This window comes from Mytilus edulis, chromosome 12 (assembly GCF_963676685.1).
Source record: "Mytilus edulis chromosome 12, xbMytEdul2.2, whole genome shotgun sequence".
Classification (NCBI taxonomy): Eukaryota; Metazoa; Mollusca; class Bivalvia; order Mytilida; family Mytilidae; genus Mytilus; species Mytilus edulis.
In genome coordinates, this window is record NC_092355.1 from 47,541,063 (window position 1) to 47,554,685 (window position 13,623).

Sequence of the window (13,623 nt, forward strand, 5' to 3'; positions counted from 1 at the left end):
CGTTATCTCTAGTTCGATTGGATAGATGCGTTCAAGATAGTCACCAAATTTTAATAATTTAGTGAAAGAACATCATCTATATAGTGGAAAGTAGAGTAAATGTCCAGTTACTCTAACATTTGAAACAAAGTACACATGAGTTTTCTTATTAAGTTTGCAAGGAAGCATAACAAATTAACAAGAAATACTATGTCTAGGAGTTTCAGAAAGTATCTGCAATACCCAGAATATCGAAAATGAATAATAGAAGAATTTCATTTTCGTTGTGCTATCTTTACTTTACATTATTGTTATCAGAAGTTTTTTGTTTCATTGAGAAAACAACCCAACGACATCTTTTTTAAACAGGGACAATACAGAACACATCGCTAGTTCATCAAACATGCCTTATTAACAGACAAGTATGATACACAGAGGTTATCTTGCCTCGGGTTGTTGTCTCTTTGACACATTCCCCATTTCCATTCTCAATTTTATTTTCCTCTACAAGATGATAATTATATTTACCTTTTAAGGTAGCACAATACAAAGATTTTTCATCCCCAATCAGACATCTTTAAACTGATGTAATTCCATTCATCTTTCTTTAAATATTATAAATGAGGTACCAAAAGAAAGAAGAAGGATTAATCCTTCAAATTGTAATAATTTCATTATTACATAATTATTACATAATTAATTGTTATGTAATTAGTTGTCATATTGTGATGTTCATACTTGAATGAATTTAGCTTCTTTGTTATTCATAGCATCCGAAAATATTTCATAGATTCTTGCACAACACAGTTTGACCTCCAAAACTGTGTCTCAGATTTTTCCTATTGTATTTCATCCTCTCATAAATCTTCAATGAAGTTTGCAGCATCAATTCATAAGAGACCACTAAATTCAATTGGGTATAAAATTTGTTCTATTGATGTTTTTGGAAATCTGAGACACGGTTTTGGAGGTCAAGCTGTGTTGTACTAGAATCTATAAAATATTTTATCACAATTTGAAAGATTAATCTTTCTTCTTTCTTTTGGTACCTCATTTATAAAATATAAAGAAGGATGAAATGAATTACATCAGTTTATAGTTGTCTGATTGGGAGTGAAAAAATCTTTGTATTGTGCTACCTTAAATACTATTTAATTTAGTCAAATCCAAACATACGTTTTGTCCTATTACAACATTTCTGTAAAAAATATTATTATAAACTAGTGTCGTTGTTTATAACAAATTTCGAGAATAAAACCTTTTCAAAATGTATGCAACTCAAAACTGATGTTACATGACTAAAGATAAAGAGTACAGAAAATTTAGCATTGTTTTAAAATGTCTTTACTAGTACAAATTTTTAAATATACGTCTGACAAAACTTGTTTTAATAAACATGTCTTTAAAATTTACTAAAATAAGTATAATATTAGAAAATTAAAATGAACAAAGAAATCAACATTAAATAATGAAAAATACGAATGTTTTAACAATTCATTGCTTTCATGATCCAAATAATGCCTTGCTCAAGGCCACACTTTAAAATATCTTGGTTTGCCGAAACCCTACCCTAAGGTAGAGACGGTGGGTAGAAAGGTAGGCATTTTTTTACGGCAAAGAGCAATTGGAGTTTCAGATGTATTTTTGTCTTCGTGCCTCTCTTATTCAAAATAAAGATCACATCAAAACAATAAAAGATTTTGAGTAGGAAGCTTTTGTTTTGGTAGGAAGGGGTTAGGTGTATTACTTTTTATTTCCCTATTTCTCGCAATTTTTACAATACAAAGAGATGTGGCATTTTAAATTTACACAATTCTACTATTTCTTAGATAATTTGAACCTTTTCTAGAAAAAACGAATTACACTACCTGACACACTACCGATTTGTGTTCAAATATAGCATTTCATAGTAAATGGTCACCATTTTTAATTATAAATTGTGATATGATTTCAACTGTCCGCAGGAGATTATGTTCTTTAATGGAAAAAGCACCGTTGTGTTCTTTTAAGGAAACACAAAATTTGAAAATAATGAAATATATCATTTTAAGAAGACATTGTTTATTTAAATGTTTCGTCGTTTTATAATGCATCCCATTTTTATAGAATAAGTTGTTATATTATATAATATATATAAGAAGATGTGGTGTGATTGCCAATGAAACAACTCTCCATCCAAATAACAATTTAGAAAAGTAAACCATTATAGGTCATTGTACGGCATTCAACACGGAGCCTTGGCTCACACCGAACAACAAGCTATAAAGGGCCCAACGGTCTAATCTATATATATAAAAAAAAGTTACATTCACGATCCTTAACAAGATATTTTTTAATCCAATCGTAATGCTTTATCATTATAACTTATTCTTTCGTTGCAATTTCTCTCCATTCACCGAGTGAAAGCGAGGATATACTTTTGTTTACATTGATTTGACTGGAACACATTGTCAAACAGTCTAAAGATAAATGAATTCATGTTGGTACATATGAGATAAGGCACACTTACAATTCCATTTTAACCAGAGAATACGATTTTTAAATTGTGTGCTAATTTAATGCTCTGTAATATGTGCAAGAATAATTGGATGTTATCACAAATGAAATCATTCAGGTTTAAAACGTTAAGGCCTTACATGAATAACATATTTTAATTTGAGGTTTAGACTAATAAAGACTTTAAAAAAATGTTATTGTGGGCAGGCAAAGAAACATTTAAAAGTTGCCCGTTATCACATAGCTATTGCTAAGCGTACAAAGATCAAATTTAACCAATACAAACGTTAGTACTTTTTTTCATTAGTAAAAACAAAGCGTACTATATATTAACCAGCTTGTGTGAGAACATTTGATCACCAAATATTGTATAGCCTGGATAAACAAAGTGACAGCGAATTTCTTTCCGAAAAAGCCTGTTACTAGCTGGTCTCAAAAAAATGATTTCATTGCTTTACAATGCATAGGTTTCATTAATGGATAATTCATTTTTAATTTAGGAAATACATGAATGAAACAAAGCAACTAACGTTAACATTTTTACGCGAGAAAATAGCCTATTTCTCAATTCAAATGTCGTTTAACATTTGAATATGAAATATTATTAACTTATGAAGTTCAAGAATTAAAGTAATGTCAAGACCATGTTGAAATATGCTACAAGCGTGTATATTTCTATGAGATAAGGCATTTACAGAATCGAAATCCACACAGGAAGATGAGAATTTCAGTATTTGTCTTTGCTCTGTGTTGTTTAGGTATGTTCGTAACTTGATATAACTTACGATGAAAATTTGTCAGAATGTAACATATAGCATTTTCTTTCCGCAATATTTTCAGCAAACTTATACGTCGGCCAAAACATGCAATGGAATAAGATATTATCTTTAAATACTAGTTACTAATCAAATATGGTTTGTTTCAAAAATTAATTTCGAGCTACCTTTATTGTACCATCCATGTAGTTTGTCAGATATCCAGTGTTATAAAAAAAATACTATGTAGATTTGTATCTTTTTAATATGGATGACTATTATCTATTATCTGTAGTTCAAAACAAAACAAAAACATAAAAACATTAGAGAATTCCATGTGTAAACGTTGTGTACATAATAGCTATCGAGATGACCACAAACTTGTGCCTAAAATTAGAAGAACAGTGCTGTAGAGGAACGGTGTTAAGATGATATCAATTATATGTTGTTGGTTTTTTTTTAATAAATTACTGTTTGCAAAATTAATACAAATACTAAGGATTTTACCCCAGGCATACATTAGCCGTATTTGGCACAACTTTTTTTTAATTTTGGGTCCTCAATGCTCTACAACTTTATATTTGTTTTGCTTTATCACTGTTTTCATCTGAGCGTCACTGATGAGTCTGGCGTATCAAAATAATATGCCTGATACCTTTGATAACTATTTACTGTAACATTAATGATTGAAATATATTCTAAAACTATATGCAGAAAACACACAGACATTACGTTAACTTTGTAGCAACTAACAAGATAAAGAAATCTGCCTAAATGTGTTGTCCATTAATTGTTTAAAAATATATTTGTCTCAAGTTCATCTACGATAATATCTTTTTTTATTTTTATGTACATCAATCAATGGCAATATGCTAATGTATGTATAAAAAAACCAAAGTCAGCTTCTTTCCTTTGACATGTTTGGGAGGCAGAAGTTTCCTCAGTAAGACAGGAAACACTCTATTTAAAGAAAGTCTTCTTGATATCAAGCTTTCATATTTTACAAATTAATATATGCTTGTACATTAAAAGGTATAACTTAGTAAGAGATGCTAGTCTTATGTATTGAGCGTTCATTATTTCATATATTGTTTTCAGTGGTCGTCTCCAGTGAATCGTGTCCTAATGGAACGAGTAAGGACTGCCTGCATACTAAGTGTCCTGAGTTAAACTTCAAATTATCGTGCATTGATAATTTTTGCACTTGTGCTGAGATTGGACCTGCTGGTACTTTTTTGTTATATGTTTTATAATTTAATTTGTTAAGAAATATGTATTACATACTGTACAAAATTTACAATAAAAAGCAGCTATATAATCATGATAATGATGAGTTGAAGCCGTTCGGCATTTTTTCTTACATCTGTCGTGCAGGTAATTCCTGTTTGCCAATAATTCCAAATTTTTAAATTTCATTGGCTTATATTGTACAATTGAGTTTCTATTTGGTACAAGCAGATTGAGAAAGATGAGACGAGCGTGTAAGCATTTTGATTTTTGTAGCAGCAACTGTAAATTGGCTTATAATAAGATATTTTAAACACATTCATTGTACAGGGATAGCTTTTTCTCAAAGTTGCCAAGGTTTCAATGGAATGAAATGATTAGTTATAAATCAATATACATGTTACCTCAATAAAATGCATACAAAGACGCGGGAATGGGTCTTGTTTTTAATCTTTTACATTTTTTTTTCATTTTTCTTTTAATTAAAAAAAAACAATCAAACAAACAAAAAACAAAACAAACAAATTTAACACCTAATTTGCTCTTTTCTATTATTTCGATTGGTTAACTACTCGAAAGATAAACTATTGTTTTATGCTTTAGTTTGCAGGAATAAAGACACATGTCTACAACATAGTCCATGGAACTGTCCACAGAATCGCCGCCATTGTTATGATAATGTGTGTGTCTGTGCACCAACCTTATAATGCAGATACCAATAAAAGGCTTATCATTGTTTGTAGTTGTTTTGTTCGTACTATAATGTACAGAAATGTTATACTATCATAAAGTATCAAACGAAAGACGGCTAACACATAAACTAAACACCAACAAACAGTATCAACTGAAGTTATTGTATTAAGGCACGTACAACCTATGTCAACCGATCCTCATTTTGATGGATGATTCCTAACATGCCATTATTAATACTGTTAAAATCATATAGTAATCTAGAAACAAGAAAAGAAATGAAAAAAAATTCTCGACGGGTCTGCTTTACAGAACCTCTTTTTGGACACCTCTGAATCAATATTGGTAGTTTAAAGGGATATCTTGACACATGCTTAAAATAGTATTTCAGAAAAAAAACCAATTTCAATTTTTATAAAGATGCCATGTTTTCTATGATTTTTACTCTAGAGAGCATCGGTTTACATGCAGAAACCCAACTTTGTAACTTTTTTTAAAACGAATGGCCAAGGGGTTGAAGATGTTTGAAGAATTTGATAAAATTAAGAAAGGAAACAAAGAGCAGAAAAATGATAATAATATTAACCATTCAATAATTTAGTCACACTCAAACATAGTTTTTGTCCTATTCGAACAATTCATTTAACTTTTATCATTAGTGCAAAATAGTGTCGTTGTTAACAACAAACTTACTTTTTATAGAATAAAACCTATTAAAAATATATACAACGCAGAAATAATGCCACATGGATTAAGATTCAGAATTCAGAAATAACTACATTGTTTAAAGATGCGTATATTACCAACAAATATATTAATAGAGGTCTGGAATAACATGTTTTAACAAAATTGACTCAGAACAAATTCATATTACAATATTAAAATGAATAAATAATTCAGAATAAAATAAAGAATTAGGAATAATGTTCTTGTCACATAATACAAGGTAACACTTTGAGAAGACATTAGTTTTTTTTTCTAAAATGTCCCCCTTTTAATAATACATCCAATTTTCACAGAATTTGAAGTTGAATTGTATGTTTACGCATTCACGATCCTTTCCAAGATCTAAGGGATCTAATCTTTACTCATTGACTAATATTACTTATTCTTTCAGAATAATTTCTCTTGATGAACCGCGTATTATACTTTTGTTTACATTAATTTGACTGACACACTGGGTCAAATATCATGAATAAGTCTAAAGATAAATGCATTCATGCTAGTACATATGAGATAAGAAATACTTACAATCAAATTTGACCAGAGAATGGGATTTTACACTGTAGCATGTATAAAAAATTATCAAATTGTATTAAAAAAGATTTATTCAAAACGTTAAGGATGTACATAATTAATTTATCTTACTTGGGAGTTTAAGCAAATGGAGTCTTAAAAAACAGAAAGTAAGGGAGAGGCAAACAAGTACATCTATTAATTGATGAATGGTTAAGTTCTTAATGAAGGACCAAAAAAACGCATACAAAGATATATACAAACCAAAAAGGATACAGTGTAAGAACAGGAACACTAAATATTTTACAGAACACATTTACAAAATGGCAAATTTGTTTCTGGTAAAGCATATTACTAGTTATTCCTATATAAAACATGGATAGATATTTTCATTGTTTTACAGTGCAGTTTTATCAGGGGATTAAGCATTTGGATTTAGGAAATATAGAAATGAGTAAAAATCAACTTACATTTTTATTCGAAAAAATAGCATATTTCTTAATTCAAAAGGTGTTCAAAAAATGGAAAACAACACGTTTTATAATTTATTTGGTCCGAAGCGCTTTTCTGGATTTACCTTTCCCGGTAACGCTCAAAGCCAAACATTTGAAATCCTAAGATGTATAAGTACCGAGAATCGTTGAAGAGCTATATGTCAAAAATACCCAAAATAAATAGCCAAATTCATCTAAAGCCAACTTTGCCTGAGGGAGTTGAAACCTTAGTTTCATAATAATTTCAAAATTTATAAACAGACAATTTTAGTAAAGTTTGTTAAATCATGTCAGTACCGAAGCACTGACTACTGAGCTGATGATATCCTCGGGGACTTATAGTCCACCAGCAGAGGTATAGACCCAGTGATGTAAAAAATGGAAAAGAACACGTTTTATAATTTATTGCGTCCGAAGCGCTTTTCTGGATTTACCTTCATCAGTAAAGTAACGCTCAAAGCCAAACATTTGAAATCCGAAGATAGATAAGAATCGAAAATCGTTGAAGAGCTATATGTCAAAAATACCTAAAATAAATAGCCAAATTCATCTAAAACCAACTTTGCCTGAGGGAGTTGAAACCTTAGTTTCATAATAATTTCAAAATTTATAAACAGACAATTTTAGTAAAATTTGTTAAATCATGTTAGTTAGTACCGAAGCACTGTTTGTTAAAATTGAAAATATAGCATTTTCTTTCCGCAATATTTCAAGCAAACAAATATGTATGTCAGTCAGTGCAATTGAATAAGGCGTTAAATACTAGTAAATCAAATATGTTTTGTTTTCAAACATTAATTTCAACATTTATGCTTAAAATCTTATAAACGTGTGAAGTACAAGTATAAATAGCAATGTCACGAACGTGTTGAAATATGCCACAGGCGTGTATATGTCCGTGAGATAAGGCATTTACAGAAGCGAAATTGACATTGGAAGATGAAAATTGCAGTTTGTTTCTTTGCTCTGTGTTATTTAGGTATGTTTCAATCTTGATATTGCTTACGATAGTCATTTGTTAGAATTTAAAAAAATAGCATTTTCTTTCCGCAATATTTCAAGCAAACAAATACATATGTCAGTCAGTGCTATGGAATAAGGTGTTATCTTTAAATACTAGTAAATCAAATATGTTTTGTTTTGAAACATTAATTTCGAATTTCCTTTATTGTACCACTGAAGTAGTTTTTCAGTTATCCCGCAATTTAAAAACTACCATTTACACGCATAATATTTTAATGTAAACAACCATTATATGTAATTCAAAACAAAACAAAATTAAAAAAAAAACATATGAGAATTACATAACAATACGTTGTATAACTATCGAGATGACCAGAATCTTATGTATCGTGCAATCCTTAAACAAATGACAATATGCCTTGTAAGATATGCTAGCATTACAATTGAATGTATGTATTGAGCTTTAATTATTTTCAGTGCTGGTCTCCAGTGAATCGTGTTCAAGTGGAACCAGTAAGGACTGCCTACATACCAAGTGTCCTGAGTTAAACTACAAATTATCGTGCATTGATAATTTTTGCACGTGTGCTGAGATTGGACCTGCTGGTATATATTTTCAATATGTTTTGTATAATATAATTTGTTAAGAAATATGTATTACATACTGTACATAATTTGTTAAGTTTGCGACAAATTACATCTTTATAATGTTGATTTGTAGTTTGTAGCCGGTTTGCATGTTTTTTTTTACATTTGTCGTGCAGATAATTCCAGTTGCCAATAGTTTAAAAGTTCACAACAGCCATTACTCCATTTTGAAGGATTGGGTTTATATTTGGTACATGCATCTTGATAGTGATGAGATGTAGCGTGTAAGCATTTTGATTTTTGCATCTACAGTGCAACCACTTTGCGGATAGTTCAAAATTTTACAACACTCATTGTGCAAGGACACTTTTCCTCAAACTTTTCAGCAAATAAAACAAAAAATCAAACACAAATGATAAAAAAAAAAATAAAAAAAAAACAATCAAACAAAAACGAACAAAATCAAAGTCATATTTGCTTTTTTCTATTATTTCTATTGAAAACATGATAAACTACTTTTAAAAAGATAAAAACATGTTTTATGCTTTAGTTTGCAAGAATAAAGATACATGTTTACAACATAGTCCATGGAACTGTCCACAGAATCGGCGCCATTGTTATGATAATGTGTGTGTCTGTGCACCTACTATATAAAGTAGGATACCAATAAAAGGCTTACCATTGTGTGTAGTTGTTTTGATCGTAATATAATGTAAAGAAATCTTATAATATCCTGAAGTATCAAACTATAGACGACTAACAAGTTAACTAAACACCACCACTCAGTATCAACTTAAGTTATTATATGATAGCACGGACAACCGATGCTTTCTGATCCTCACTTTGATGGGTGGGTCGTAACATAGTACTTTTAAAATCATAATAATCTAGCAATCTAAATAGTTATAAAAATTTCTCGAGCTTCCTGTTGTATCAATATGAGTAGATATAAAGGTTCTCCGGACAAAAATGTTTAAAATATTATTTAAAAAAAAAAAAACTATTTTAACAAATTTTAATTTATATACTAGTATACATGTCATGTGCTGCAAACGTTTTGCGAGATAAAGCATTTATTTACAGATACCATATTTGGAACCTTTTAAAAAATAAATGGTCAAAGGGTTTAAATGTTATGTTTCTAACGTAGTGTACGCATGATCCGCTAAAACCACGCCGTCCTTAACGTGCATGAAAAATTTGCCACTGTTAACTTATAGCTAAGACCATGTGTACAATCATAAATTTGTTTAGATATTTTTTCATAAAAATCAAACAGATGGGCGACTTCTTGAAAAGGTCTATAGGCAAATTTTATTCCAAAGTCTCAGGGTAGTAGTTGACGAAATACATGTTACCGTTGTCGGCCTTTCCTCATATTCAATAATCATAACTGTGTCAGATTTGTATTTGCTGTGAACATTACGTCATGTGGTGTAACTAGTTTAGAAGCACCTATTTTCCGGAACGAATATTCTGAGTTCACTCATTTTTTGTGGAATATGTCTCTACAATATTCTGATGTGTAATGTTTAGTGGACTAATGTTTGTTTATTCATAGCATGGTGTTTTCTATCTATTTTCTTTACGAATTCTTCGTTTTAACTGTACTCTCCATTTGAATATGCACCCCCTTTTTCTATAACGTGTACAATAAATCTATTTCCATTCCCCAAAGAAATGCGTTTGAAAGATCGCCTAATTCGAAAATTGTGTGCCTTACCTATTTTAGCTTATATACAAGTCGAGACAGTATTGACTTGTTTTCTTTTCGCACGGTAGGTTATACACGCTTTGATATTATTAGTTCCATAGTGTGCTATGTAACGAATTTATCTTACCGACTATCTTAACTTGTGAAATTTAGACTAGTGTCCTATCAAAATAGCAAGTCTTCAATACTGTTAGCATTAAGAAACTACTTCCATTGATCTTACAAAAACAGATACCAACAATAACAACTTGTTAGGTTTAAATGTGTTTTATGAATCTATTTCAATCTTAATCATCACTTTCTTCGTCTGTTGAAACCTTTACGATTTTTTCTCAGTACCTTTTTGTTTTTATAAAGGGACGTAACACCACTACTTACCGTGTATGAAATAGGCCCCGCCTCCCTACTACCTTATAATGAATATTAAGGGACGTAACTCCACTACTAACCGTGTATGAGATAAGCCCCGCCTCCCTTCTAACCTAATATCAAATATACACGGTCTCCATGAGGACGCTTTTAACCAATCACATTCTTAGAAATGTATAGGAGGTAAGATAATCACACATATTTCCCCTCTAGAATTGTATATTCAGATTTTTATACTTATTCATCGCTGACGTCCTTCAACTTCTTTGTAAAAATTCATATTCTAATTCTAAGTTAAGCTTTAGTTATGAAAAAAAGGTAAACTATGAGGAAAATTCAAAACGAAAAGTCCAAAATCAAATGGCACAATCAAAAGCTCAATCACATCAAACGAATGGAAAATAGCTGTCACAGTCCTATCTTGATACAGGCATTTGCCTATGTAGAAAATGGTGGATTGCACCTGGTTTTATAGCTAGCTAAACGTCTCACTTGTACGATAGTCGCATCAAATTCCATTATATTGACAAAGATGCGTGAACAATACAAACAGACATAATTGGTAAAAATGTCCAAATACAGCAGTCAACATTAGGTTATATAGGCGAGTGATATCAAAGCCAAATATACATTTGTAATGCACCTCCCTAACATACGGCTAAATTATATATCAATGGAAAGCTAAGAATGTGTACTTTCCAAATATCCCGGTCGTCAAAAGAAATTATAGTGCATTTTTTTAAAATCGGGGTCAAAGGTCCTGGTTGCAATTTCAATTCTTTGGTTACTTCAGTAGAAACATCGAGTTAAAACAACTGCACAAACGAAACAATGCTATAGGAATGAAGTATTACTACTGGGGAAAATATTTCTATTATAGTACTAATTAACTTTTTTTCGCTGTAAAATAGTATTACTGTTTAATGTATCTACAAGAGTTATTGATCCATAGATATGGTGCATTTGTAATGCTAAACTTAAATGAAAAGGAGAAAAAGAATGTCTATGTATATATACTATACATTCTGCTAAAGCCATACATTTACGAACCTTGTCAATAGGTATTTCGTACTATTTATTAACTGCCGGGTTTGCGCCATCATTCAAAAGATAATACAGAAATGTTTTTAAAGCATGCGGCATAATTGCAATTGAATGATCCAGTGAAGTGTCTTGAGATAATGGATACTCATCACATTGGATAACAACTTCACTAATCTGCTTCCGTTAAATAGTAGCAGCTGCATTAAGTATTTGCTCTTCATTGCAAACAGTTTCACAATCACTGCTCAGATCTTTAAATTTTACAGACTGTATGTCACATTTTAAACGGTTAGCCGTCTTTACGGCATGAGACAACCGTATATATAAAGCTACTATATACAATATTGGACATACCTTGGCCTTGTTGAGGCTGTATGACTATCGACTGACCAAAATTTGTTTTAAGCTTTTGTTGAAGCCGATAGGTAGTGTAGCTTTCTCGGCAATCCTCGGGCAGAAATTGAGTAAATTTCTCAAGCATAGTTGTTAACAAAAATACTTTTTTTTGTGTACTGTTAAATCATCTTTAATTGTAGAAACAAATGTAATAAACGCTGTTTCATGTTCAGAATTAAATTGCTCTGTACTTTCTGATTTCAAATTTTTTAGCAAATATGTAGCAATGCAAGCTCGGTGGTATAAAGCTTTATCAGTAAAATTCTCGTGAGTTATTTTGTAAATCATATCATTGTCAGAGATGTATGTAGCAACACTCAATACAGCTTGAGTTCTCTCCTCAGAGGATACCCTATGAAGTTGTTTGACTTGCGCAAAGGCTTTACATTTACAAAATATACAAACAGACCAATCAGGTGTAGATCTATTTGCCCTCGTTGATATATGAGTAGAGACTGGCTCAGTGGAATTAGTATTTGTAGTACAAAGACTTTGTCCAGACAAAATAGAAGACGATTAGTTGTGCTTACTAGTGAAAGATTTATAGCAACTCTTGTGATATTTTGTTCTTTCAAATGGGGTGTTTTCAATTTTGTCATACTCATCGACCAGTCTTCTGTATACTTCATCTTTGTGTTTTTCCACTTCGGCGATAAAACTTGATCTTCCTTTCAATGTTGAACTACTTAGCTTCTCTGTAGTAAAAACCTGAAAGACTATGCATCTGTGCCAATCAATGGATAGTTTTTGCTTTTTAGCAAAGAAAGGGTTCATTTTAACTGGACTATGAAAATTCGACATGACGCGGAAAATGTTCAACAATTTTCCGATACGATTCCTTATTTAGTAAAGGGTGAATTCGACAGAACTAAAAAAATATGTTTTAATTTAATTAAATCTTAATTTCGGATGATTTTATATTTATTTAAGCAAAACTAAAGTACTGGAACAGTTTTAAATAGAAATAGAACCGTCTAAATATGATTTATTGCACTCTAACAGCACTCATAAATACATGGAAATCGACTAACAAATACAGTCAAAACCCGATAACGAAGTAGATGAGGAATTCCGGAAACTATAGTAATTTTACCAACATTTTAAAATGAATAAAATTCAAGATTTTAGGACCTTTTGTAATTAAATCTTGGTCTTGAATGAAAAAATTATAACTGATCAGTAATATAGTTTGTTCTAAAACGGATTGAGTGCAAATACATTTAATATACGTCAAATGGTAGACCTGAAAATGTCAAGATTATGAAAATTTTCTTATAAAATGTCAAACATTTTGAAGGAATGCAAAAGCACGCAGACTTGCAGTTGTAAATATTGTTTTCAATAATTTAATAATCTTATTCACTAAATTACTCTGCCAAAAAGAAGAAATAAGTCCCATTTCCTTTGTTTGAAAAAAATGTCGTAATTTATAAAATTTCAAGTAATTTCCGAAATTAATGTCAATTTCACAAAAACTGCACCGTACGATTTTGTGACGACCGGGCAAAAATCAAAGTTAAATCATTGTTCATTCATTAAAAAAAAAATAGCCGTATGTTAGGTGGGTGCATTAAAGTCGTTAACTAGACGTCTTTTTTCAAATATTACACTTGCCTAATAATCTTAATCACTAAAAAACAAACAAATATATAACACAGAAGCACAAAATGGC

General features: G+C 30.6%; 2 long non-coding RNA genes across 2 annotated transcripts; both read left to right on the top strand.

Moving 5' to 3' along the window:
• Window positions 1–3,153: 3,153 nt before the first annotated feature.
• On the top strand, window positions 3,154–5,195 carry LOC139497144 (uncharacterized). The gene is made up of 3 exons (XR_011657690.1): window positions 3,154–3,233; window positions 4,329–4,457; window positions 5,061–5,195. It is a non-coding gene; the product is annotated as an uncharacterized lncRNA (long non-coding RNA).
• Window positions 5,196–7,750: 2,555 nt separating this feature from the next.
• Window positions 7,751–9,114, top strand: LOC139497145 (uncharacterized). The gene is made up of 3 exons (XR_011657691.1): window positions 7,751–7,856; window positions 8,318–8,446; window positions 8,979–9,114. It is a non-coding gene; the product is annotated as an uncharacterized lncRNA (long non-coding RNA).
• Window positions 9,115–13,623: the final 4,509 nt, after the last annotated feature.